General features: G+C 38.4%; 1 pseudogene; it reads right to left on the reverse strand.

Annotated features, from left to right (window-relative positions):
- Nucleotides 1-537: 537 nt before the first annotated feature.
- LOC143664749 (putative olfactory receptor 2W6 pseudogene) lies at nt 538-2,145 on the reverse strand (annotated as a pseudogene).
- Between the last annotated feature and the right edge of the window lie 24,519 nt (nt 2,146-26,664).

The raw sequence follows: 26,664 nt of genomic DNA on the forward strand, positions 1-26,664 counted from the left end.
TTTTAAAAGCTTAACAAGACATACAAAAAAGAAAACATTTCATCAAACTTCCTTTTACTTGGAGAGATTAAAAAAAAAAAGTAGGGTAGACACAAGACAAGTTAAGTTGTACTTCTTCCCTTTCTACAATATCCAAAATTATTTTAGCCTCTAATAATCTAATGAGAAAATCTGAAGTGAAAATATAACCTGCAGTTTAAAAGAACATTGCTCTCACTCAAATGGTTACAAATTACCCACACAGAGCAGGAGGGGACAAGTAACAACCTGAGGAAGTAACAGTGTCATCTCCATGGAAGTCTGGAAAACTCAAAATAAAAGGGCACAGGAGAAGGAAAAACAGTATCGCCAAACACACACACCCCCCCCCCACACACACACGGACACATGGACACATGCACATGCACCCACTTCTCTTCTATGGTGTCTCCTTCCTCTTGTGTCTGATCTACTACTGACATATCAGCTCTCTGGAATCAGAGCCACAGTTAGCTGCAAAGAAATCATTAGTTCACTGTAAGTCTCACAAGGACAAAAGGAAGCAGCATCTCTCCACTAGCACATGATATGATTAATTCTTTCACCCTGAAGGGCATCAAGGGTCTGTCTATCTGCAAGCAAAGATAAAAGATATCAACTCTGCAATCCCTGAAAGAGAGAAAACTCTCTCTGATTATGTGCCCAGAATTTTATTTTCCATTATGGATTATTGTCCTAGAAGACATCAAAATTCTTGGATGCTGCATCTACAATAAGAAAGCCCAAGGGTGGTGCTGCCAGCCTATGTCAATGTCCTCGAGATTCCAACAGGCTATGGTCTTTTCTAAGCGTCTTCCACATGGCCCCCTTAATTTCTCTGTGTACAGATGAAGGGATTCTGGGTAGAGGTCACTAGGCAGTAGAAGAGGATGAGGAACTAGCCCTTGCCTTGGCTCGCCACATTCCCAGGTTGCATGCTGTCATGGTCAGGTTCATGTGTCAGCTTGGCCAAGTGGTGGTTGGGCAAGTGTTGGCTTGTCTGTTGCGATGAGGACATTTCATTGAATTAAATCATGATCACGTCAGCTGCATCCACAGCTGATTCCATTTGTAATCAGCCAAAGGGGCATGTCTTCTGCAATGAGTGATGCATAGTCTAATCACTGAAAGTCTTATAAGGAGGACTCAGAAGAGACAGGCTCTTCCTGTTTCGGCTGGTGAGCCTCTCCTGTGGAGTTTGTCCAGACCCTCCATCAGAATCGTCGGCTTCACAGCCTACTCTGAGGATTTTGGACTCTGCGTTCCTGCGGTCACGTGAGATGCTTTTATAAATTTTTTATTGGTGAGTGTTCCCTGTTGATTCTGTTTCTCTAGAGAACCCTAACTAATACGCATGCACATGTAGATTATGTTCCTATAGAGGGACACAACCAACAGGTGGGAGGCAAAGGTGTGGAAGGCTGTCCATCTCCAGCTGCTGATTTAATGTGCGTGATCAGAGCTGTGATACAGGCCGAGGAGACTAGTATCATGGTGAGAGGTAGAGGAATGATGGGGATGGCCAGAAAGAAAGCCAGGCCCTTTACCTGCCTGGTATCAACACAAGAAGATGGCTGGCATCTCTCAAAGTGATGTGCAGTGAGCACACCACCTCAGGGACACTGTCAGAGGGGACATCAGGATGGAATTGACAATCCTGCTGAGCCAGGCGAAGGCTTCCAGCTGCAGACGCAGCTGAGGATACATGATGGCCATGTAGTGAAATGGCTTGCAGATAACCACTTAATGGTCATAGGCCACGAATGGGAGGAGAATGCACTCAATACCCCCCACAGACAAGAAGGCAAAGAGTTGAATGACAAAACCCACATAGGTCATAGTTTTCTGTGGGCCCCAGAGGTTAACCAGCAGGTAGGGGATGTTACTGGGTTGAGTAGCAGAGGCCCAGGAGAGACAGGTTGCTGAGGAAGAAGTGCATGTATGTGTGAAGTCGAGTGTCCATCAGGAAGAGGAAAATTGTGATTGGGTTGTCCATCATGGCCAGAATATAGGAAAAAGTCATGCCGATGACAAACAGGACCATCTACAGCTCTGGACAGAGAATCCTAACAAAATGAATTCCCCTCCAGAGTTCTTATTGCTTCTTTCTATCACCTTTGGTTTCATGTACCTATTTGGAGAGGTTAACTTGTATATTATTAGTCATATAGAAAAATGGGCATAAACCCACCTATACATTGTTTTTTCCCAATAATGAGGATGCATGTCATGTGCCATCCATAATTTTTAACTAGTCCGCCTTGCCTGCAGATTGCCTGGAATTGTAATAAATGAAGCTAAGCAAAGATAATCCAATAGCAAAGTGATGGAAGCTATAATTTAGCCTTCTAATCTAGCCAAGTGGGTTAAGTGATTAGACATTAAAAATAATAAAACTTTTCATATAGTCATAAATATGGTAAGAAATATTAAGGATACACTTTTGTCAGAATCTACTAATATTGAGCCCATTTCTCAGCTACCTTATGAAGTCCCATAAAATTTGTGGGACAGTAGCTTCAATTAATATGATCAGCTCTCACTTGCCCATGATTACAAATTCAACTAAGAAAATGTGTTGGTGACTTGAAGGGTTCCAGACCCTGCAGTGTGAGCTGCAAATATAGACAGCAATGGGTCACAGTATCTGTAAGTTACTCATGAAAAGTTCACGAACAAGTAACGGGCTGTTGGCTCTTGAAATAATAAGGCCCCCCACCTGCTGAGATGTTAATGATTTGCTCCAATTCCTTGACCCAGTCATTCTGAGTGACATTATCCAAAAGACAGAGAAGCTTGTTGTAAGGTGTAAGGTGTAAGGTTCTTCTTTCCTGCTAAATTCGCCAACAAAATGAACAGAAAAAAAATGAGGGTTGCTCTTTTGTGCATTTCAGGGCAAGATATTACTATGCTCAGAGGCCAGTAAACAAAAATAATCAGAATCATTGTGCAGGGTTGTTTTTGTAGTAGGTTTGTTTCCTGATCTGCATTGGTTCAATGAGATTGAATTAAATATTTACCTTATTGAATAAACACCAACCAAATATTTGATCTGGGAACATGGAATTCCTCTAGGATCAGGAAATTAAAATGAAATATGTTTCTTTTAAAAGGGTTTATTTTCTACATGTCAATAATTAAATATTGGCTGTACGGATATAATTTCCTACTGTCAACTCATTTTAGATGGAAGACCTGGCTCTGAAGAAGTTGGGACACCATGTAAATGGAAAATATGTAAATGCATTGCTGTTTGGCAAAAAGGAGCTGATGTCCACATGCAGGATGTGTCAAATGAGAAAGGGTTACTGACTCTAAACTCAGAAAAGGGTCACTGCCTGAGATGGAGTCTAATATAAAGAATAATTACAACTGTAATTCTTTAAAAGTGAACATAAAAACTGGAAACAAACTGGTTGGCTTAAGGAATAATTTAGGAACTGAAACTGTTAGGATTATAGCAAATCTCTAAATCTCATCTTGAAAATACATTATGTCAACGGGAATAGCAAGCTTGAAATGGTAACATGGAGACAGGGAATCTTTTACTCAAAACATTCAAGGCACTTCACATGTTTTACTAACTGCTCTGTTCCAGGTCTGCTGCTGGTATCATAAAGATGCATAAACCAAAATCCATGATCTCAACTCGCTAATTGTCTGTTTGGAATTTCAAAAATTTCAAAAATAGAAGATGTGCTTTCCACATAATCTTCTGAATAAATAACATAATGGACTGAATGCTGTACCCAAAATGACAGCATCTTGGTCCTTTTTTGGCCCGTTTTCTCCCTTCAATTACTAACTAGCATTCAGATTTACCAACCTACCACCTGTAGGTTTTGTTAGTATAATTGCCTGCTGAGTTGAATCACTGCTGAGTCAACTAGAAGATTAAGTTCATTAACACGAAAAGTTGTTGGATCTATGGTGATCTATCAGGGTATACAATCCTTGTATACTTACCAGTTCTGTGACATAATCAGTCAACATTTTAAAAGTGGATTTTTAAATTTGCTATGGTGTAAGGGTTTCTCGGCCACAAAATTTACACAGTGGGAAAGCTTTCATTTATTTAAATACCTTGGCAATAGGTTAGAGAGCCTTTATCCATTTCCTATACCCTTAATATTTTTTCTTTTCATCTGTCTGCCTTATCTGGTGGTTCTAAACTTCAATCTGGGTCATAATCTATATATACTTGTTCTTTAGTCAAATGTTCCCATGATGGTGATTATATAGAAAATGGGATAGGAGAACCACAGGAGAATTAGATGGGGGAAAAGCCATTTGTAAACTCAAGAGGTGCTATCTCTGCAAAGGAAGTGTTTACAGATTTCCCACATGACAATATATTTCCAAAGAAGCTGATTATAGTAGACTGAGGAGCCGTAGAACTTCCAGGCATTTGTCATAACAGATGTAGCACTGTAAAAGGAGCTGAGAAACCCAAGTGACCTCAGGCAAGTCATCTTAGTGATTACATCTGCTCAATAAATGCTTTTTTTAATAAATTTTTTTCTCTGTATCTTCATTTTCTCCACTACAGAATAGTGTTAATAATATTGAACTTGCTCTTATGTTAGGGCTCTCTGAATATCATGTTATCATGTTCCACCTGTTCTGAGTACTTGAGATTTGTCAGAATTTAAACTAAAACAGAGCCAACTAACCATTGATAAAAATACATATAAGTTGAAAAAGTTTATCATACATTTAAAAATATTTCACCTAACCATGAACATCCCTAATTACCTGTTAAAATGAAGGATTATTAGCCAGATCTGTGATCCTGTGATTTTGCTCAAGGCCCTCTCTATCTTAGTATCTGAACCACAAATTCACACCTTCGGTGGGCTTGGGTCTAATCAGGAGAATTTATTTCATCAGACATATATCACAGGATTTCTTGGAACTTTATGTGATACACTTGTATTTGAAGACACTCAAAATTTTGGTGAGAAGAAGAATATTTATGAGGAAAAGAGAACAAAAAATTTAATAAAATATGAGATATTAGACGATTCTGAATGTTCAAAAGCATCAATATTCCAGAACCCATCATCTCAAATAGTATGCACCTGCCGGCATGTTGTTTAGGAAAAGACTCCTTGCTGAAGTAATATTATCCATTCATACTATAACCTGCATTAATTTCTTAGAAGTGGTGCATAATTTAGGATAAGATACTGCTGCTGGATTGATGCAGCCCTGATGGAGAGCCTCTTGCTAAAGTCATTCCCTCATGTTAAATGGGTAAGTAGTAGATAGGAAAAGCCAGTGTAGTATCAAACTGACGGCCACAGCCCAGCACCTCCCTTTGTTTTCACTAAGATCTTGAAAAAGAGTTTCAGCTAAGATTTTTTGTTATAAAACACCAGCAATTGGCCTCCTATTCGTCCACCTATGTTGCATACCAACAGCCTGTTATCTGTCTTTTTTATATTTTAACAATGTCCTGGTTCCAGGTTTGGAAAGGGAACTCTGGAGATGTAATGAATAGAAAATAAAGGAACCAGGGATCCAAGATGGCGTCTTAGTAAGGTACATACGTCTTAGTTCCTCCGACTCCAAATCAACTAATAGGTGAACAGAAACAGTACAGAACAGCTCCCGGGGCTACAGCAGGGAATGGACACACAGCGTAACCCAGTCTGGGCTGGTTAGTCTGACTGCGAAACTCGGCTGCGGTGAGTGAGATCCCCGAGCGGCGGGCGATTTCCCGAGCAGCCGCAGCTGCGGCGGTCCGAGCTAATCCCTCCCTCCTTCCCGGGCTGGCTGAGGGACGCGGAGAGACAAGCTTCCCAGCCAAGGCGGCCGGCACCACACTTTTGCGGGCGGCTTCGAGTCTCGGCTTCGAGTCCGCGACTACGAGTCTCGCATCAGAGGGCTATCTAAAGTCTGGGCTGGCAAGTCTGATTGCGAGACTTGGCGGCGGCGAGACCCCTGAGCAGCCGCAGCTGCGGCGGTCCCAGCTAATCCCTCCCTCCTCCCCGGGCTGGCTGAGAGACTCGGAGAGACAAGCTTCCCAGCCAAGGCGGCCGGCGCCACACTTTTGCGGGCGGCTTCGAGTCTCGGCTTCGAGTCCGCAGCTACGAGTCTCGGATCAGAGGGCTATACAGAGTCTGGGCTGGCAAGTCTGACTGCGACTCTTGGCTGTGGCGAGACCCCCGAGCAGCGCGTGATTTGCCGAGCAGCCGCAGCTGCGGCGGTCCGAGCTAATCCCTCCCTCCTTCCCGGGCCGGCTGAGAGTATCGGAGAAGCAAGTTTCCCAAGCCGAGGCAGGCGGCGCCCTTCTTCTGCGGGCAGCTTCGAGTCTTGGCTTTAAGTCCGCGGCTACGAGTCCCGGATCAGAGGGCTATCCAAAGTCTGGGCTGGCTAGACTGACTGCGAGACTCGGCTGCGGTGAGACCCCCGAGCGGCGTGTGATTTCCCGATCAGCGGCAGCTGCGGTGGTCCGAGCTACTCCCTCCCTCCTTTCCGGGCCGGCTGAGAGTATTGGAGAAGCAAGTTTCCCAAGCCGAGGCAGGCGGCACCCCTCTTTTGCGGGCGGCTTCGAGTCTCTGCTTTGAGTCCGCGGATACGAGTCTCGGATAGGAGGGCTATCCAAGCAGCGGTAGGCCCCCCCCCCACGGGAGGCTTCCTGGTCCGGTGGGGAATCCCCCAGGCCCGCTGCGGCCCGCAACCAGCCACAGGGTCCCCTCAAGCTGCGGCAGCTGACGCCCCCACCACATGCGGCCCCTGAACCAACGGAGAGAATTGGATCCGAAATCCCCAGGCCACGGAGATCGGTGACTGGGGGAGACCCATTCCAAACACTTGAGACAAACGTGTGCCACGTGTGCCACATACTGGGCAAGATAAGAAAAACAGATCCCAGAGATTTCACAGAAAAATAGTACAACCTTGCTGGGTCCAACACCAAGAGAAATCTGAATAAATGCCCAGACGCCAGCAGCAGAAGATAACTGTCCACGCTCAAAAGATTGAGAATATGGCTCAGTCAAAGGAACAAACCAATAGCTCAAATGAGACACAAGAGCTGAGACAACTAATGCTGAATATACGAACAGAAATGGAAAACCTCTTCAAAAATGAAATCGATAAATTGAGGGAGGACATGAAGAGGACATGGACTGAACATAAAGAAGAAATACAAAAACTGAAAAAACAAATCGCAGAACTTATGGAAGTGAAGGATAAAGTAGCAAACATAGAAAAAATAATGGATAGCTACAATGATAGATTTAAAGAGACAGAAGATAGAATTAGTGATTTGGAGGATGGAACATCTGAATTCCAAAAAGAAACAGAAACAATAGGGAAAATAATGGAAAAATTTGAACAGGGTATCAGGGAACTCAAGGACAATATGAACCGCACAAATATACGTGTTGTGGGTGTCCCAGAAGGAGAAGAGAAGGGAAAAGGAGGAGAAAAACTAATGGAAGAAATTATCACTGAAAATTTCCCAACTCTTATGAAAGACCTAAAATTACAGATCCAAGAAGTGCAGCGCACCCCAAAGAGATTAGACCCAAATAGGCGTTCTCCAAGACACTTACTAGTTAGAATGTCAGAGGTCAAAGAGAAAGAGAAGATCTTGAAAGCAGCAAGAGAAAAACAATCCATTACATACAAGGGAAACCCAATAAGACTTTGTGTAGATTTCTCAGCAGAAACCATGGAAGCTAGAAGACAGTGGGATGATATATTTAAAATACTAAAAGAGAAAAACTGCCAACCAAGACTCCTATATCCAGCAAAATTATCCTTCAAAAATGAGGGAGAAATTAAAACATTCTCAGACAAAAAGTCACTGAAAGAATTTGTGACCAAGAGACCAGCTCTGCAAGAAATACTAAAGGGAGCACTAGAGTCAGATACAAAAAGACAGAAGAGAGAGATATGGAAAAGAGTGTAGAAAGAAGGAAAATCAGATATGATATATATAATACAAAAGGCAAAATGGCAGAGGAAAATATTATCCAAACAGTAATAACACTAAATGTCAATGGACTGAATTCCCCAATCAAAAGACATAGATTGGCAGAATGGATTAAAAAACAGGATCCTTCTATATGCTGTCTACAGGAAACACATCTTAGACCCAAAGATAAACATAGGTTGAAAGTGAAAGGTTGGGAGCAGATATTTCATGCAAATAACAACCAGAAAAGAGCAGGAGTGGCTATACTAATATCCAACAAATTAGACTTCAAATGTAAAACACTTAAAAGAGACAAAGAAGGACACTATATACTAATAAAAGGAACAATTAAACAAGAAGACATAACAATCATAAATATTTACGCACCGAATCAGAATGCCCCAAAATACGTGAGGAATATACTGCAAACACTGAAAAGGGAAATAGACTCATATACCATAATAGTTGGAGACTTCAACTCACCACTCTCATCAATGGACAGAACATCTAGACAGAGGATCAACAAAGAAATAGAGAATCTGAATATTACTATAAATGAACTAGACTTAATAGACATTTATAGGACATTACATCCCACAACAGCAGGATACACCTTTTTCTCAAGTGCTCACGGATCATTCTCAAAGATAGACCATATGCTGGGTCATAAAGCAAGTCTTAACAAATTTAAAAAGATTGAAATCTTACACAACACTTTCTCGGACCATAAAGGAATGATGTTGGAAATCAATAATAGGCAGAGTGCCAGAAAATTCACAAATACGTGGAGACTCAACAACACACTCCTAAACAACGACTGGGTCAAAGAAGAAATTGCTAGAGAAATTAGCAAATACCTCGAGGCGAATGAAAATGAAAACACAACATATCAAAACTTATGGGACACAGCAAAGGCAGTGCTAAGAGGGAAATTTATTGCTCTAAATGCCTATATCAGAAAAGAAGAAAAGGCAAAAATTCAGGAATTAACTATCCATTTGGAAGAACTGGAGAAAGAACAGCAAGCTAACCCCAAAGCAAGCAAAAGGAAAGAAATAACAAAGATAAGAGCACAAATAAATGAAATTGAAAACATGAAAACAATAGAGAAAATCAATAAGGCCAGAAGTTGGTTCTATGAGAAAATCAATAAGATTGATGGGCCCTTAGCAAGATTGACAAAAAGAAGAAGAGAGAGGATGCAAATAAATAAGATCAGAAATGGAAGAGGAGACATAACTACTGACCTCACAGAAATAAAGGAGGTAATAACAGGATACTATGAACAACTTTACGCTAATAAATACAACAATTTAGAGGAAATGGACGGGTTCCTGGAAAGACATGAACAACCAACTTTGACTCAAGAAGACATAGATGACCTCAACAAACCAATCACAAGTAAAGAAATTGAAGCAGTCATTCAAAAGCTTCCTAAAAAGAAAAGTCCAGGACCAGACGGCTTCACATGTGAATTCTATCAAACATTCCAGAAAGAATTAGTACCAACTCTCCTCAAACTCTTCAAAAAAATCGAAGTGGAGGGAAAACTACCTAATTCATTCTATGAACCCAACATCACCCTCGTACCAAAACCAGGCAAAGATATTACAAGAAAAGAAAACTACAGGCCGATCTCTCTAATGAATATAGATGCAAAAATCCTCAATAAAATTCTAGCAAATCGTATCCAACAACACATTAAAAGAATTATACATCATGACCAAGTAGGATTCATCCCAGGTATGCAAGGATGATTCAACATAAGAAAATCAATTAATGTAATACACCATATCAACAAATCAAGGCAGAAAAATCACATGATCATCTCAATTGATGCAGAGAAGGCATTTGACAAGATTCAACATCCTTTCCTGTTGAAAACACTTCAAAGGATAGGAATACAACGGAACTTCCTTAAAATGATAGAGGGAATATATGAAAAACCCACAGCTAATATCATCCTTAATGGGGAAAAATTGAAAACGTTCCCCCTAAGATCAGGAACAAGACAAGGATGTCCACTATCACCACTATTATTCAACATTGTGTTGGAGGTTCTAGCCAGAGCAATTAGACAAGAAAAAGAAATACAAGGCATCAAAATTGGAAAGGAAGAAGTAAAACTATCACTGTTTGCAGATGATATGATAATATACGTCGAAAACCTGGAAAAATCCACAACAAAACTACTAGAGCTAATAAATGAGTACAGCAAAGTAGCAGGTTACAAGATCAACATTCAAAAATCTGTAGCATTTCTATACACTAGCAATGAACAAGCTGAGGGGGAAATCAAGAAACGAATCCCATTTACAATTGCAACTAAAAGAATAAAATACCTAGGAATAAATTTAACTAAAGAGACAAAAAAACCTATATAAAGAAAACTACAAAAAACTGCTAAAAGAAATCACAGAAGACCTAAACAGATGGAAGGGCATACCGTGTTCATGGATTGGAAGACTAAATATAGTTAAGATGTCAATCCTACCTAAATTGATTTACAGATTCAATGCAATACCAATCAAAATCCCAACAATGTATTTTTCAGAAATAGAAAAACCAATAAGCAAATTTATCTGGAAGGGCAGGGTGCCCCGAATTGCTAAAAACATCTTGAGGAAAAAAAACGAAGCTGGAGGTCTTGCACTGCCTGACTTTAAGGCATATTATGAAGCCACAGTGGTCAAAACAGCATGGTACTGGCATAAAGATAGATATATCGACCAATGGAATCGAATTGAGTGCTCAGATATAGACCCTCTCATCTATGGACATTTGATCTTTGATAAGGCAGTCAAGCCAACTCACCTGGGACAGAACAGTCTCTTCAATAAATGGTGCCTAGAGAACTGGATATCCATATGCAAAAGAATGAAAGAAGACCCATATCTCACACCCTACACAAAAGTTAACTCAAAATGGATCAAAGATCTAAACATTAGGTCTAAGACCATAGAACAGTTAGAGGAAAATTTCGGGAGATATCTTATGAATCTTACAATTGGAGGAGGTTTTATGGACCTTAAACCTAAAGCAAGAGCACTGAAGAAGGAAATAAATAAATGGGAACTCCTCAAAATTAAACACTTTTGTGCATCAAAGAACTTCATCAAGAAAGTAGAAAAACAGCCTACACAATGGGAATCAATATTTGGAAACGACATATCAGATAAAGGTCTAGTATCCAGAATTTATAATGAGATTGTTCAACTCAACAACAAAAAGATAGCCAACCCAATTACAAAATGGGAAAAAGACTTGAATAGACACCTCTCAGAGGAGGAAATACAAATGGCCAAAAGACACATGAAGAGATGCTCAATGTCCCTGGCCATTAGAGAAATGCAAATCAAAACCACAATGAGATATCATCTCACACCCACCAGAATGGCCATTATCAACAAAACAGAAAATGACAAGTGCTGGAGAGGATGCGGTGAAAGAGGCACACTTATCCACTGTTGGTGGGAATGCCAAATGGTGCAACCACTGTGGAAAACAGTTTGGCGGTTCCTCAAAAAGCTGAATATAGAATTGCCATACAACCCAGCAATACCATTGCTGGGAATCTACTCAAAGGAATTAAGGGCAAAAACTCAAACAGACATTTGCACACCAATGTTTATAGCAGCGTTATTTACAATTGCAAAGAGATGGAAACAGCCAAAATGTCCATCAACAGACGAGTGGCTAAACAAACTGTGGTATATACATACGATGGAATATTATGCAGCTTTAAGACAGGATAAACTTATGAAGCATGTAATAACATGAATGGACCTAGAGAACATTATGCTGAGTGAGTCTAGCCAAAAACTAAAAGACAAATACTGTATGGTCCCAATGATGTGAATCGACACTCGAGAATAAACTTGGAATATGTCATTGGTAACAGAGTTCAGCAGGAGTTAGAAACAGGGTAAGATAATGGGTAATTGGAGCTGATGGAATACAGACTGTGCAATAGGACTAGATACAAAAACTCAAAAATGGACAGCACAATAATACCTAATTGTAAAGTAATCATGTTAAAATACTGAACGAAGCTGCATCCGAGCGATAGGTTCTTGTTTTGTCTTGTTTTGTTTGTTTTGTTCTTATTATTATTACTTTTATTTTTTTTTCTCTATATTAACATTCTATATTTTTTTCTGTTATACTGCTAGTTCTTCTAAACCGATGCAAATGTACTAAGAAACGATGATCATGCATCTATGTGATGACGTTAAGAATTACTGATTGCATATGTAGAATGGTATGATGTCTAAAAAAAAAAAAAAAATGGTCAGCACAATACTGCCTAACTGTAATGTAATTATGTTGGAACGCTGAATGAAGCTGCATCTGATCTATAGTTTTTTTTTGTTTTTTTTTCTTTCTCTTATATATTTTTGTACTTTTTATTTTTATTTGTGTTTTCTCTGTGTTATCACTTTATTTCTTTTTCTGTTGTCGTGCTATTTCTTTCTCTAAATCGATGCATATGTACTGAGAAATGATGACCATACACCTATGTGATGATATTAAGAATTACTGATTGCATATGTAGAATGGATTGATTTCTAATGTTGTGTTAGTTAATTTTTTTAATTAATAAAAAAAAAGAAAATAAAGGAGTAGAAGACAGATATGATTCGTCCATTGTTACTAAAGCAAAATGACAAAGAGAGACATTCAAGCTTTTTGACTAAGCTAAACTCTAACTGGAGTTGACCAAAAGAAACATGAGCAATTGTCCTGACCAAGGAAATGCTTTCATCTGTGGTTCTCTTAAGAAAAACAAACTGCAAAATCATTTACCACCGGATTTTGTAATTCTCTGTTCATTATACGAAGCACATATTGTTGAATAATGGTGTGTTACATAAATAAATTCATTAACAGGTCTTATTTCCCGTTAGTAGCAGAAACCCATAGGCAGATCATTTCCAGAGCAGTGTCTGGATAGATTTGAGAGGACGTGCCCAACAGCTCTTCTTGCAGTTAATGTATGTGTTTGGGGAAGATTGGGAGGGTAATTTTGCGAGCAAAAAAGATTGAACTAAGAGGGTGTTACAAAAAAAAAGATTGCATGTTGATTGAGAAAACTTAATTTAGTTACTATTGCAAATACTGGGGAATAAGGATTAAAATGGTCAAACTAGCAGATTGATTGGATTATTTGACCTATTCAATACTGGCATTATCACTTTACAGATGCAACTTGAAAACGAGGAAAAAAGAACATTAACGTTCAAAAATACCGACCCAAAAGAAATAAGTGTTCAGGGTGTATTCAGAGCTCACTTTCAAGGGATGGTGGGTACTTACTTAATGAAATGGAGCCATTATTTTACCATTTCAGAAAATATCATCCCTCCACTTTCTCCTTTAGAAATGGGAATATTTGACGCTAATCTCACACCTCCATTACAAAGTTCCTTTCATACACTAAACTATAGGGAAATTTAAAGCTTTTAATGGTGTTAAGAAAGCAGCATTACATTCTTGTGAATTTCTTAGTAAGGGCTTAAATTGTTTATGCTATTGGACTACCCAGGTCTTTAGGTCTTCTTTCATTCCCTATAGATGCAAGGACTATCTCAAAGGGAAACAATTATCAAGGGACTTTTTTTTACAAGTGAAACTTATCTTTTTAGTATTTTTATTGAGCTATCTTCACCTACCTACCATGCAATCCATCCAACATATAAAATCAAGGATTCATGATATCATCTCACAGTTGAGGATTCATCGCCATGATCATTCTTAGAGCATTTGCATTATCCCAGAAAACAAAATTAAAAGAAAAAAGAAAACCCCAAACAAACCATACCCCTTACCCCTCCATGTTATTGACCACTGGTATTGCAATCTACCCAGTTTCAAGACTTACAATAGGATAGGTTAACTAAAATAAGGCAGTATCGACATATATATAATATAGAACAAAACAAAACATCCCAGAGTAGATCCATACAAACACAGGAAACTGACTTGTTTTGTGATATAGTTATACAATCATTGTCAAAGAACAGGGCTACTGGATTACTGTTCAATTCCTCAGGTATTTCCTCTATAGTGAGTCAGTAGTCACAGTCATTTGTTAAATCTTAATTTCTCAGTTACACCCCTTTCCACTCATTTGACCTTCTCTCAGTCCTCAGTGCTATCTGGGCAATGGCCATTTCAGCATCTTCGTGCTGGAAAGGGGCACTGAACTTCTGAAATCGAGGATGGACTGCCTGTCATTCTTGGAGAATCCAGACAGTACCTCAGGTTTTCAGGCTTGTCTGGCTTATGATCACTCTGGAGACTTAAGTTTCTGAGAAAATAAACTTTCTGAGAAAAACCTTTACAGAGACTTAGAGCTCAGGGCATTCCCTAGGGCATTCACGAAAACTGTGGTAGGGGCATGGCATACTGTGGTGGTTTGAAATACATGGCTGAAACTTGCATAAGGGTAACCTCCAGAATGACCTCTCAACTCTGAAATCACTTAGCCACTGATCTTTATTTTATTTCATTTCTTTTCTTCCTATTGGTCATTCTCAAATGCCATGATGCAGGGTCAGGCTCATCCCTGGGAGTCTTGTCCTCCAATGCCAGGGAGACTTACACCCCTGGGAATCATGCCCTTTTATGTAGAGGTGAAGTGTAATGAGTTTATTTTCAGAGTTGGCTTGAAAAGAGAGGTCACATCTGAACAACTAAAGAAAGTCTCTGGGGTGACTCTTAGGCATAATTACATGCAGGCCTAGCTTCACCACTACAGAAATAAGTTTCATAAGGATGAGCCTCAAGACTGAGGGCTTCATTTATTAAACTGTGAGTCCTTAATGCCTGACCGACTATCAGGATTTCCCCAGGTGAGGAAGTTTAATAGATCCACATTTTTTCCCAATCCTTCAAGGGGACTTTGTAAATACTTTTTATTTTCTGCCCAAAATAGCGTGGAAGGAATCGGATACAAAGTAATAAGACCAGTACAGAATAAGATCTGACTCCCAGTCTAGGTTCCATGTAATTAGGTTCTCTAAATAAACTGTAGCGTGCTACAGAAAAATTAAATTTTGAACAAAATAACATCTCTTCCCTTGGTCTACCACAGAGGTAGGAGTTTTAAATTACAGACAACATCATCCTTTATTCTGATTTACCTTAGTCCTAACCAGATCCATTACTACATACACCTAACTGGAGTTTATTTCTTTTTCAGCTTCTTTAACAATTGTTCTATGGAGTAATGCTGACTCTCAGAGCTGCAGAACTCTAACTCTGAGTCTCAGGTGTCCCACAGATGCCCAGTGTTCCAGGGAGACCAGGTTATACACAAAGAGTACTTTACCTTGGAATTCAGACCTAACAACTAAAACTTAAGAATAGATATGATGACAGTAAAAGCTTCCAATCTAAGAAACTTTAAAATGAGACTTATTTGAATATTCTATACTTGTTAATCAATGATTGCCCAATCTCTGTCCACTTTCTATCCCCTGATAACCTTGAATTCAATTCTCAGAATTTGCTCAGTATAGCTAGTCTACATTAGTGAGAACATACATTATTTGCCCATTTTTTTCTGACTTACTTAACTCAACATAATGTGTTCCAGGTTCATTCTCCTCGTTGCTTGCCTTATGACATCATAACTTTCTGTAGCCACTCATTATTCTGTCATATGCATGCACCATGTGTTGCCTTCCATTCAACACCAAGGGACTTTCTGAAAGATGTAGAGGAAGGCAAATAATATAATCAATAATTTCATCTCAGACATATTACTGAAATTTACAAATGAGAATCAAGGCAAATAATTCCTCTTAAGAGTATCAGAAGATTGACTGAACACATTTTTACCTGGAGTCACAAATAATTTGACTTATTTTTCTTCCGTACTTGAAAACAGTAAATTGCATATGAGAGGAAAATATAAAAAATACAAACTCTTTAAACTATTAAGCTTTAATCCTTCTCTAATTGCTCAATGCGTTGCTTAAATGCTGGAGATACAACAACAGCAACAAAAATGAAGAGGCAGAGTTTCTTCGTCAAATGTTCACACACAAAATCACCCAAGCATTGGCATGACTTACAAAGAAGATTGTCAAAATCAGCAAATCATACCTGACAAATGTAGTGCATACTGCTGAAATGATGATGAGAATGTAAGCTTGATTTGAACAGGACAATGACAGGAGCAGATAGAGATTTAGTTGTTTCTTAAACAAGTAATAGAAATTGAGAACAGCGAGTCCTTAAATTGAAGAAAGACAGTCATGCTTGTGAAGAGAAAAGAGATGCTAATTTGTAAGTAATATAAATGAACTTTCAACTTTCCACTCAGGTGGGACACCTGAGACTCAGAGTTAGAGTTCTGCAGCTCTGAGAGTCAGCATTACTCCATAGAACAGTTGTTAAAGAAGCTGAAAAAGAAATAAAACTCCAGTTAGGTGTATGTAGTAATGGATCTGGTTAGGACTAAGGTAAATCAGAATAAAGGATGATGTTGGCTGTAATTTGAACAGCAAAGTTACTTGAGCTAATAAACAAATTCAGCAAGGTAGCAGAATATAAAATCAATGTGCAAAAATCAGTAACATTTCTATGCACGAGCAATGAGCTAGCTGAGGAGTCAGTTATGGAAAAAATTCCATTCAAAATAGTAAGTAAAAGAATCAAATACTTAGGAATGAATTTAACTAGGAATGTAAAGGACTTGAACACAGAAAACTACGTAACATTGTTAAAAGAAATCAAAAGAGATCTAAATAGGTGGAAAGACACTCCCTACTCATGGATAGGAGGGCTAAATGGAGTTAAGATGTCAATTCCCCCCAAATTGATCTACAGATTCAACAGTGCCAATCAAAATTCCAACAACCTACTTTGAAGATTTGGAAAAGCTGACTACCAAATTCCTCTGGAAGGGAAAGAGACCCCGAATAACTAAAAGCATACTAAAAAAAGAATGAAGTGGGATGATTAACACTCCTCGACTTTAAAATCTATTCTAAAGCCACAGTGGTCAGAATAGCATGGTACTGGCACAAAAATAGAGACATTAACCAATGGAATTGAATTGAGAGTGCAGAAATCAACCACCAAATCTATGGACAACTGATTTTTGACAAGGCCCTGAAATTGGGTGTGGAAGAACTGGATAACAATAGCCAAGAGAATGAAAGAGGACCCCTATCTTACATGCTACATAAAAATTAAGTCAAAGTGGATCAAACATCTAAATATAAGAACTAACACCATAAAATAGAAGAAAATGTAGGAAAACATCTTTAAGATCTAGTAATAGGAGGTAGCTTCCTAAGCTTTATACCCAAAGCACAAGCAACAAAAGAAAAACTAGATAAATGGAATTCCTCAAAATCAAAGGCTTCTGCACCTCAAAAGACTTTGTCAAAAAGATGAAGAGGCAGCCAAGTCAATGGGAGAAAATATTTGGAAGTCACAAATCAGACAAAGGTTTGATTTCCTGTATATGCAAAGAAATCATACAACTCAACAACAAAAGAATGAACAATCCAGTAATAAGATGGGCTAGAGATACGAATAAGCACTTTTCTGAAGAGCAAACTACAGATGGCTCAAAAGCACAGGAAGAGATGCTCACTTTCACTGGCTATAAGGGAAATGCAGATCAAGACTACAGTGAGATACCACCATAAGAATGGCTGCCATTAAACAATCAGGAAACTGTAAATGTTGGAGAGGAGGTGGAGAACCTGGGACACATATGCACTGCTAGTGGGAATGTATAATGGTGCAGACACTACAGAAGACTGTTTAGTGGTTCCTTAGGAAGCTAAATATCAAACTGCCCTATGACCCATCAATAGCACTATTTGGTATATACCCAGAAGACCTGAAAGCAATGACACAAAAAGACATTTGCACACTGATGTTCATAGCAGCATTATTCACAATCGCCAAAAGATGGAAAGAAACCAAATGCCCATCAACAGATGAGTGGATCAACAAAATATGGTATACACATATATTGGAATATTATGCAGCAGTAAGACAAAATGACGTCCCGAAGCACATGACAAAATGAATGAGCTGTGAGGACATAATGCTGAGTGAAATTAGCCAGACACAGAAGGATAGATACTGTATGTTCTAGTTTGCTAGCTGCTGGAATGCAATATACCAGAAACAGAATGGCTTTTAAAAAGCGGAATCTAATAAGTTGCTAGTTTACAGTTCTAAGACCAAGAAAATGTCCCAGTTACAACAAGTCTATAGAAATGTCCAATCAAAGGCATCCAGGGAAAGATACCTTGGTCAAGAAGGCCAATGAAGTTCAGGGTCTCTCCCTCAAGTAGAAGGGCACATGGCGAACACAGTCAGAATTTCTCTCATTTGGAAAGGCACGTGATGAACACGGTCAGGGTTCCTGTCTCATCTGGAAGGGCACATGGCGAACACAGTCAGAATTTCTCTCATTTGGAAAGGCACGTGATGAACACGGTCAGGGTTCCTGTCTCATCTGGAAGGGCACATGGCGAACACAGTCAGAATTTCTCTCATTTGGAAAGGCACATGATGAACACGGTCAGGGTTCCTCTCTCATCTGGAAGGGCACATGGCGAACACGGGGTCATCCACCAGCTTTCTCTCCTGGCTTCCTGCTTCATGAAGCTCCCAGGAGGCGTTTTCCTTCTTCATCTCCAAAGGTCGCTGGCAGATGGACTCTGCTTTTTGTGGCTATGTCGTTCTGTTCTGCTCTCTCTGAATCTCACATTCTCCAAAATGTTTCCTTTTTTATAGGACTCCAGAAGCTTATCAAGACCCACCCAAATGGGTGGAGGCATGTCGTCACCTAATCCAGCTTAACAACCAGTCATGATTAAATCACATCTCCAAGGAGATGATCTGATTACAGTTTCAAACATACAGTATTGAATAGGGATTATTCTGCCTTTATGAAATGGGATTTTGATTAAGACATAGCTTTTCTAGGGGACATACATCCTTTCAAACCAGCACACTATATGATTCCACTTTTATGACCAGCATAAAGGTATAATCAGAGACTTATACAGGGGATTTAGAGATACATAGAAGCTAGAGATGGGTGAACCATTAGCCAATGAGGTTGAACTCCAATGCAAGGGAGTAGATAGAAGTGAAGGTGATTCTCTAGTGGATTTAGAAGTAATATTATCATATTGAAGATGAACAAGAGTGAAAGGGGCTGTATAGACCTACGGGTCCCACTGATTCACACTAGAAATACGAATGAGCTCTTGTAAGAATTATTTAAAAGATATGATTCTTATATAAAGAGTGTTTTATATAAAACAGGTACAGGGGGAAACTGTTATTGCATGCTATGAACTATGTTGAAAGGAAACTATCAGCACTACCACAGCAACAGCAGAGGTAAATAATGGAGTGAGGGACAAGAGTTAAGAGGAGGTTTAGATCTCCTATTTGGTGAGAGTGTGTTTTTTGTTTTTCTCTCTCTTGGGAACAATAAAATTATCTAAAATTGAGAATGTTGATGGACTGTGGACTTTGGACCCTCGACATGATGCCCGATGAATGCAGATGACTGAAGGAGGCACGGACGGAGAAGTAGAATGGCGAATGATGGTGTGTACTTATGAAACAAGGCTGTGCTGTTACAAAAAGGAACATTGTCGTGAGACATGCAATGATGTGAATGAACATGTGGGATATTTGGTGAGACAAAACAAACCAGAATATGATCACCTTTAGAAAATGCTCATAAGAAAACAGGGGCCTAAATTGTCAGCTTTTAGAGCAGACACATTAAGTCCAGAGTGGTGATTATTATTTCTGGATTTTGAGATGCTGTTTTATATATATAACCTGATGTTTAGAGATAAGAATGAAGCCGAATAGGTTGGGGTTAAAGTAATTCAGGGCCATAGGGGTAAGGAAGACAGTGTCTATATTTTAGAACCACACATACTCTTTGAGAACAATGGAAGAAAGGTTTATTTGATCTGTAACTGAAATTTTCTGTAGTGCATAATTTAATTCAACCTATCTGTATAGCTCATTTGAACAACTGAAACACAGAGAGCACAGAATGAGAAAGAGGTCCTTTAATCCTGTATAGATTATTGTAATGCCTAGAAACATCCTAGAGTGTATTAACCAGATAATCAAAACCTATTGGCAAAGTCCCCTGAGGGAGGGTAGAAAGGCTATGGCGCTATTAAATCTTACCATCAGGGAATTCCTTGATACTGTGTCAATTTTTAGGGACACCCAAATCAATAGGCCATGCCCTTGGTCATGAGGCTTACTCTTGTGTAGCTTATGTGGGTAGCATAGAAGCTTAAACTACCTATAGGCATGCCTAAGAGTTACTTCTGGAGGACCTCTGTTGTTCCTCAGATGTGGCCTCAGTCTGTGTAAGCTCAGCTCTCCAAGTGAAATAATTGTCATGTCCCCTCCCCGCCACATGGGACATGACATCCAGGGGTGAAAGTCTCCCTGATGATGTGGGAGAGGACTCTCAGGGATGAATTCAGACCTGGCACCATGAGATCAACAATTCCATCCTGACCAAATGGGGGAAAAGAAATGTAATTAATAGAGTATCAGTGGCAGAGAGAGTTCAAGTAGAGTTGAGAGGCTACTCTGGAGGTTGCTCTTATGCATGCTTCAGGTAGACCTTGGTACCTATCATAACCTGCCAACCCCCAACCAAGACCATTCCAGCCAATCCTAAAGAACACCTAGGGCAATTTATAAGATTCCACAAGGGTTACAGGCGCTTAGAGTAACTTGACAGAAACCTACAACCTCTAGATGGGTCCCTGCTCCAGATAAGTCCTGAAACCTAGCCCAGCCTCTCTAGAGTATTAAATAGTTCCATTTCCCTATCCCATATTAATGACAGACCCTTCCAATATCAAAAATTTAGAATTTCCATAGCCTAAACAATCCCAATGAGAGGTATGGAAAGATAAAAGTTGATGGTGGAATTATACATAGAAGATAGGACTTAACCAATGAGCATGAATGCTGAATCATTAAATTGATATCTCTTTTAGTCTCCGGTGTTTTAGAGCAGCTAGAAGTAAAAACCTAAAATTGTGAAATCATAACCCATGTCAAAGTCTGAAATATGTTCTAAAATTAATTGTGGTACTGTGCTTGGAAATTTATAGCTTTTTGTATATGTGTTATTGTTCACTTAAAAAGAAGGAAAAAAATAGTCAATTGTGATGATAAAAAAGTATTTAATCCCTCTAGCCTCGTATATTCTGGAGCAGCTAGAAGAGAAGATATGAGAGAATCTTATGGTAGCCCCTAACAAACTCTGGGATCTATCTTGAAACCACTTTTTGAAGAGTGCTTTGAAAACTATTGCTTTTTTATTTCTTTGCTTTGTATATATGTTATACTATACAATAAAAAAAGTTAAAAAGAAAAGTCAATGAATGAAATTGAAAGAAAGTCTTAGGTATCCCCTTTCTCATGCAAGAGAATGAACCATTGCGACAGTCTGTATGTATTTCTGATGGACAAACCTAGGAGAAAGCCACTGAAGGCCCACCTTCTCTAGTTTTGGAATCAGATGAGCAGTTATCTCTTTCAACCCTAGCCCGATAACATTCCTTTCAGTGCTTGAACTGTAGACCGTGGGGCAGCTGGAAGACAGCAATGTCTTCACTTTTAGGAAAGGCAGCAATGTCAGACATCCTGAGGTCTTGTTTCTACTCATAACTAATATTAATAGGGTCATCAAACTGGAGCAAATCTCTCCACCTGTCTTAACTCTCTATCATTTGTAAAGTAGTAGAATCTCTGATCTCTAAAAGTCTCTCAAGTTCTAAATTCTAAAGATCTTGGTAGAGTAATTCTGAATCGAGTAGAATAGTTCTAACACTAACTATAATTAGTTACAAGTTCTCAAGTTCTGAAACTCTAAAAAGTTCTAAGTTCCAAAGTAAAGACTCTGCAGATAATGATGTAGCTGTCACATCACCACTAATGGGCAAATCTGCAGTCATGTTAAAGAGAAATGACTCCATCTCCTGGTTCTAAAACAGACTGAAGCCTCACAGGGACACAGACATGTCGCCAGTGATCTTCATTTTAGTCACCTCCCCCCTCCCCCATACCCATTCAATGACTCACTTCTGGATGCACATCGTGGTCTGATTCATTCTGTTATCCAAAAAAAAAATCAGATGAAGTGATGAAGGGAGCTTAGCATAGTAACAAAGAATTGTCCCACATGCGTATCCATAAGCTGTGTAATGCAAAATACAATTTTTAAAAAAAGAAAAATTAAAAATGCATGTTCTTTCTAGTCTATGTATTCCGTTCCTCTTAACAAGCCTGCAGTAACGCCTAACTCTATATCTGATGGGAAAGTTCTAGGTCTGAGTAAAATGGAGTAAGCATACTCTACCCCACGTATTCCCCTGAATAAAGCTGTAACATCTGAATGGAAAGCACAGGAAAGCTATCTAAAATACCTAAAATGTAAATAGTAGCAGGTAAATCGGTGAAGACTAAAATAGCAACAAACAGGTGGTAAATTTACCAATTATTTTCCTTCCAGTCTTCCCAGACTTGGGTGCAATTTCAGAAATATACAGCAGAGCACAAAAACTAAAGCCCCATATTTCTGGTTAGAAAACAAAAGTAAAAGCCCGCCCACCCCCCACCCCCACCACACACACAAAACTGGAAAGTGCAGAGCAGATAAAAGAGAGGGGAGGGCACAGGAAAGTGACTCACAAAGTTGTTCATAATTCCTAGGCTAACCCCCCAAGCTGTGCTCACATGGATCTGATCCCAATTAGCTTACTGAAGAATTTAATCTAACAGATTGAGCACGGCCCAAGTGCCAAACTGGCTACTGTGTTCTTCATGAAACAGATCTGAATAACACTACACAGTCAAAAAAATATCTTAACTGACAATGGAGCCACAGCTGACGCAAAGTGAGTTGGAACTTACAACACCATCCTTATAACATAATATTCAAAATGTCCCAGATATATTCAGAAACGGTTTGGCTTTTAGAGAGTCACAGAAATCTCAATTTGCATGGAAAAAGACATTTACAGGTGCCAATGCAAACATGACATGATGAAATGATCTGATAAACATTTTAAGGAGGCTAATAATAAAAATGTGCAATTGCAATAAATGGAAAAATGAAATAATCCTTAAAAACATAGATGTTTAAATGGAACTGAATGGAAAAATTAGAACTAAAAAATGCAACATCCAAAATGTAAATGATGGAGAAAAGAATTGGTAAAATAAAAATAGATCAAACAGAAGTGATCTAATCTGAAAAACAGAGAAAGTAGGGGAGATATGAACAGTCATAAGAACCTGTGGGGCAATAATGAAGGGGCTAACATTCCTGCCATTACAGTCCTAGAAAGACAAAAGAAAAAGTGTATTGCCAAAAAAAAATATGAAGAACTAGTTGCTGAAAATTTTCTAAACTATTTGTGTGTGTGTGTGTATATATGTGTGTATGTATGTATGCATGTATGTATGTACATTCAGAGCTTCAAGAAGCTCAATGAAACTGGAAAAGGGTAAACCCAAAGAAATCCACTCTCAGACAAATCAAAATCAAACTGCTGAAACCTAGAAACAAAGCAAAAGAACTTGAAAATGGTCAAAGGAATATCATGTATCACTGACTAGGCAAAAGTCATTCAGATGACTGGATTTTTCATTAGAAACCAAGGAGGACAGATGAAAGTGGCACAGCATTTTTAATGTGTTGCCAGAAAAGAACAGTTAAAACATATTTCTTTCTTTTTTTTGAAAGCAGAACCAAAGTTTATTGAGCTTGTTTTTCAATAAACTCTTAGTTTAGCACTAAGCTGACTCATTCTAATCTATATTTTTTGACTTTTCTTTTTCATGAAAAATAACATATATACAAAAAAGAAATAAAGTTCAAAGCACAACACATTAATTAGTTGTAGAACAGATTTCAGAGTTTGAGATGGGTTACAGTTCCAAAATTTTAGCTTTTTACTTCTAGCTGCTCTAAGATACTGGAGACAAAAAGAAATATCAGTTTAATGATTCGGCAGTCGCATTCATTTGTAAAACCCTACCTTCTCGGTATAACTCCACCATCACCTTTGATCTCTCTATTCCAGTCTTTAGGGATATTTGGGCTATGCACATTCTAACTTTCCATGTTGGAAGGTGCTGTCAGTAACATGGGGTAGGGAGATGGAACTAGCTGATGCTCTGGAAAGCCTGGGCCTTCTGGGTTTCAGGACTTATCTGGTCCAGTGACCTATTTGGAGGTTGTACGTTTCTGGAAAGTTACTCCAGTGCATGGAACCTTTGTAGAATCCCACATATTGCCCTAGGTGTTCTTTAGGATTGGCTGGAATGGTTTTGGTTGTAAAACAGATTTCTATACCTAGCAGAAACAATCTTCAGGAATAGAAGTGAAGTAAAACATCCTCCAATGGAGAAAACTGAGATAATTCTTGGAAGCAGATCTACTGTATAAAAATTGCTAAAGAAAGTTTTTCAGACAGAAGGAAATTAGCAGAAGGAAGAGCAACAAGGCAAACGTGTAAATATATCATTCTCTTCTTGAGATTTAAAAAATATTTCACATGGTTAAAAGTAAAAATAATAAAATCGTCTATTGGGTTTATAAATGTATGTGGATGCAGTATCTAAAACAACTCTACCATAAAAGGGGAAGGTTAAAGGAACAATAAATAAATCATTTTTTGATTTTTACAAAAAGAAGAATAAAGAGAAAAAAATGAAAAGAGTGAGTAAAAAATTTTAATAATGAAATTAAAGAGATAAATCCAAGCATGGCAATAATTACATTAAATTTAAGTGGTTTACACTTAGTAATAAAAACCCAGAGGTTGATAGAATTGATTAGACAATAAACACAACTAAGATATAAACTGTATGCAACAAACTCAGTTTTAATGTTGAAGGCAGGAAAAAAGGAAAATGAGAAGAAATATACCATGCAAACACTAATCAAAGGGGAGCTGAATAGAGCTCAGAAATGAACCCGCAGTATTATAGACTAATGATTTTTTTTTTTTTTGCTTGGGCAGGCACTGGGAATGAACCCAGGTCTCAAGCATGGCAAGTGAGAACTCTGCCACTGAGCCTCAGTCCCATCACCCTAGACTATCGATTTTTGACAAAGATTCAAAGCAATTCCACAAGCATTTGTAACAGCTTATTGGAACAAGTGGACATCCACATGGAAAAAAAATCTTCCAACTGAATGTCACACTTTTTTACAAAAATTAACTCAAAACAATTCATAAATATAAATATAAAATGTAAAACCGCAAAACTTTTAGCATAAAACAAATAGAAAATATTTTTATCTTGGATTAGCAAAGAGTTCTTAGGAGTGATACTAAAACCACAATGTATAAGGGAAAAATTATTCAATTGGATTTAACCCAATTAAAATGTTTTGTTCTGGGAGAGGGACTGTTAAAAGTATTAAAAGCTGTTACAGGCTGGGATAGAGTATTTGCAAATCATATTAGTATTACATAATACTCAAAACTGCAAGAATTAGGCAAAATTTTTAAATGGGCAAAAATCTTAGATATTTTATGAAGAGGATATATTGATGGCAAATAATCTCATGAATGAATGCTCAACATCATTAAACGTCAGGAAAGTGAAAACCCTGATGAAATGCTACAACCCACCTACTAGAAAGTCTAAAATGCAATATTGACACTACCAAGTGCTGATGAAGTTGCAGAGCAACTGGAACTTTCATATATTGTTCTCAGAATACCAACTGGTACATCACTCTGGAAAATGATTTGGCAATTTCTTATAAAGTTAAACACACACCCTACGACCCTGTAATCTCATTCCAGGATACACGCTCTAGAGAAATGAGATATTTCCATAGAAAACAGTTTCCAACAGCAGCTTTCCAAAGCTAGCAAAAACTGAAAGCAGCCTAATATCCCTCAGCTGATGAACAGACAAGCAAACTGAGGTCACCCAGACAAATGAATTCTATTCAGCAAAAATAAAGAATAAGCTATTGATAACCACAAAATCTTGTATAAGTCACAAATGCATAAGGCAGATTGAAAGAAGGAAATTTTAAAATCAGCCAAGTTACTTCATGATTTCATTTATATGAAGCACTCAAAAAGTGAAAGCTATAGTGATAGAAACAGATCAGTGGTTGCTAGGGTCTAGGGTTGTGGGGTGGTGAGTGTGTTAATAAAGAGGTAGCACAAGGGAATTTGGGGGTGATGGAACTATTTTATACCCTGATTTAGGTGGTAATTACATAAATCTATACATGTATAAATTTCATATAACTATTCACTAAAATTTTATTTTATGACAATTTAGAAAGCAAAAGTTACAAAAATGAAGAAAATATGATTATTATATTTGTAGATTCTTTGCTCTTATTTGAAAAGTTGCTAGCAGAAATGATCAAATTATTTATTCTTTTATATGCCCAGAACATCATATTTTCAGGACCATCAGGACATGAAAAACAGAAGTAATGACCTAGAAAATTCAAGACTGGATATATTAGGGGACTATTTGTTTACCTTAATTATCTTAATTCTCTTCTTTGCTTTGTCTGAGTGGGAAGCAGTGAAACTGCTATTTGATTGTTGAAGTACCTGCTAAAATAAAGGAGTGGCATGATCAATGAAATCAAACAGTATGAGTAATGAGAGAAGAGTCTACTG

Source organism: Tamandua tetradactyla, chromosome 20, assembly GCF_023851605.1.
Source record: "Tamandua tetradactyla isolate mTamTet1 chromosome 20, mTamTet1.pri, whole genome shotgun sequence".
Classification (NCBI taxonomy): Eukaryota; Metazoa; Chordata; class Mammalia; order Pilosa; family Myrmecophagidae; genus Tamandua; species Tamandua tetradactyla.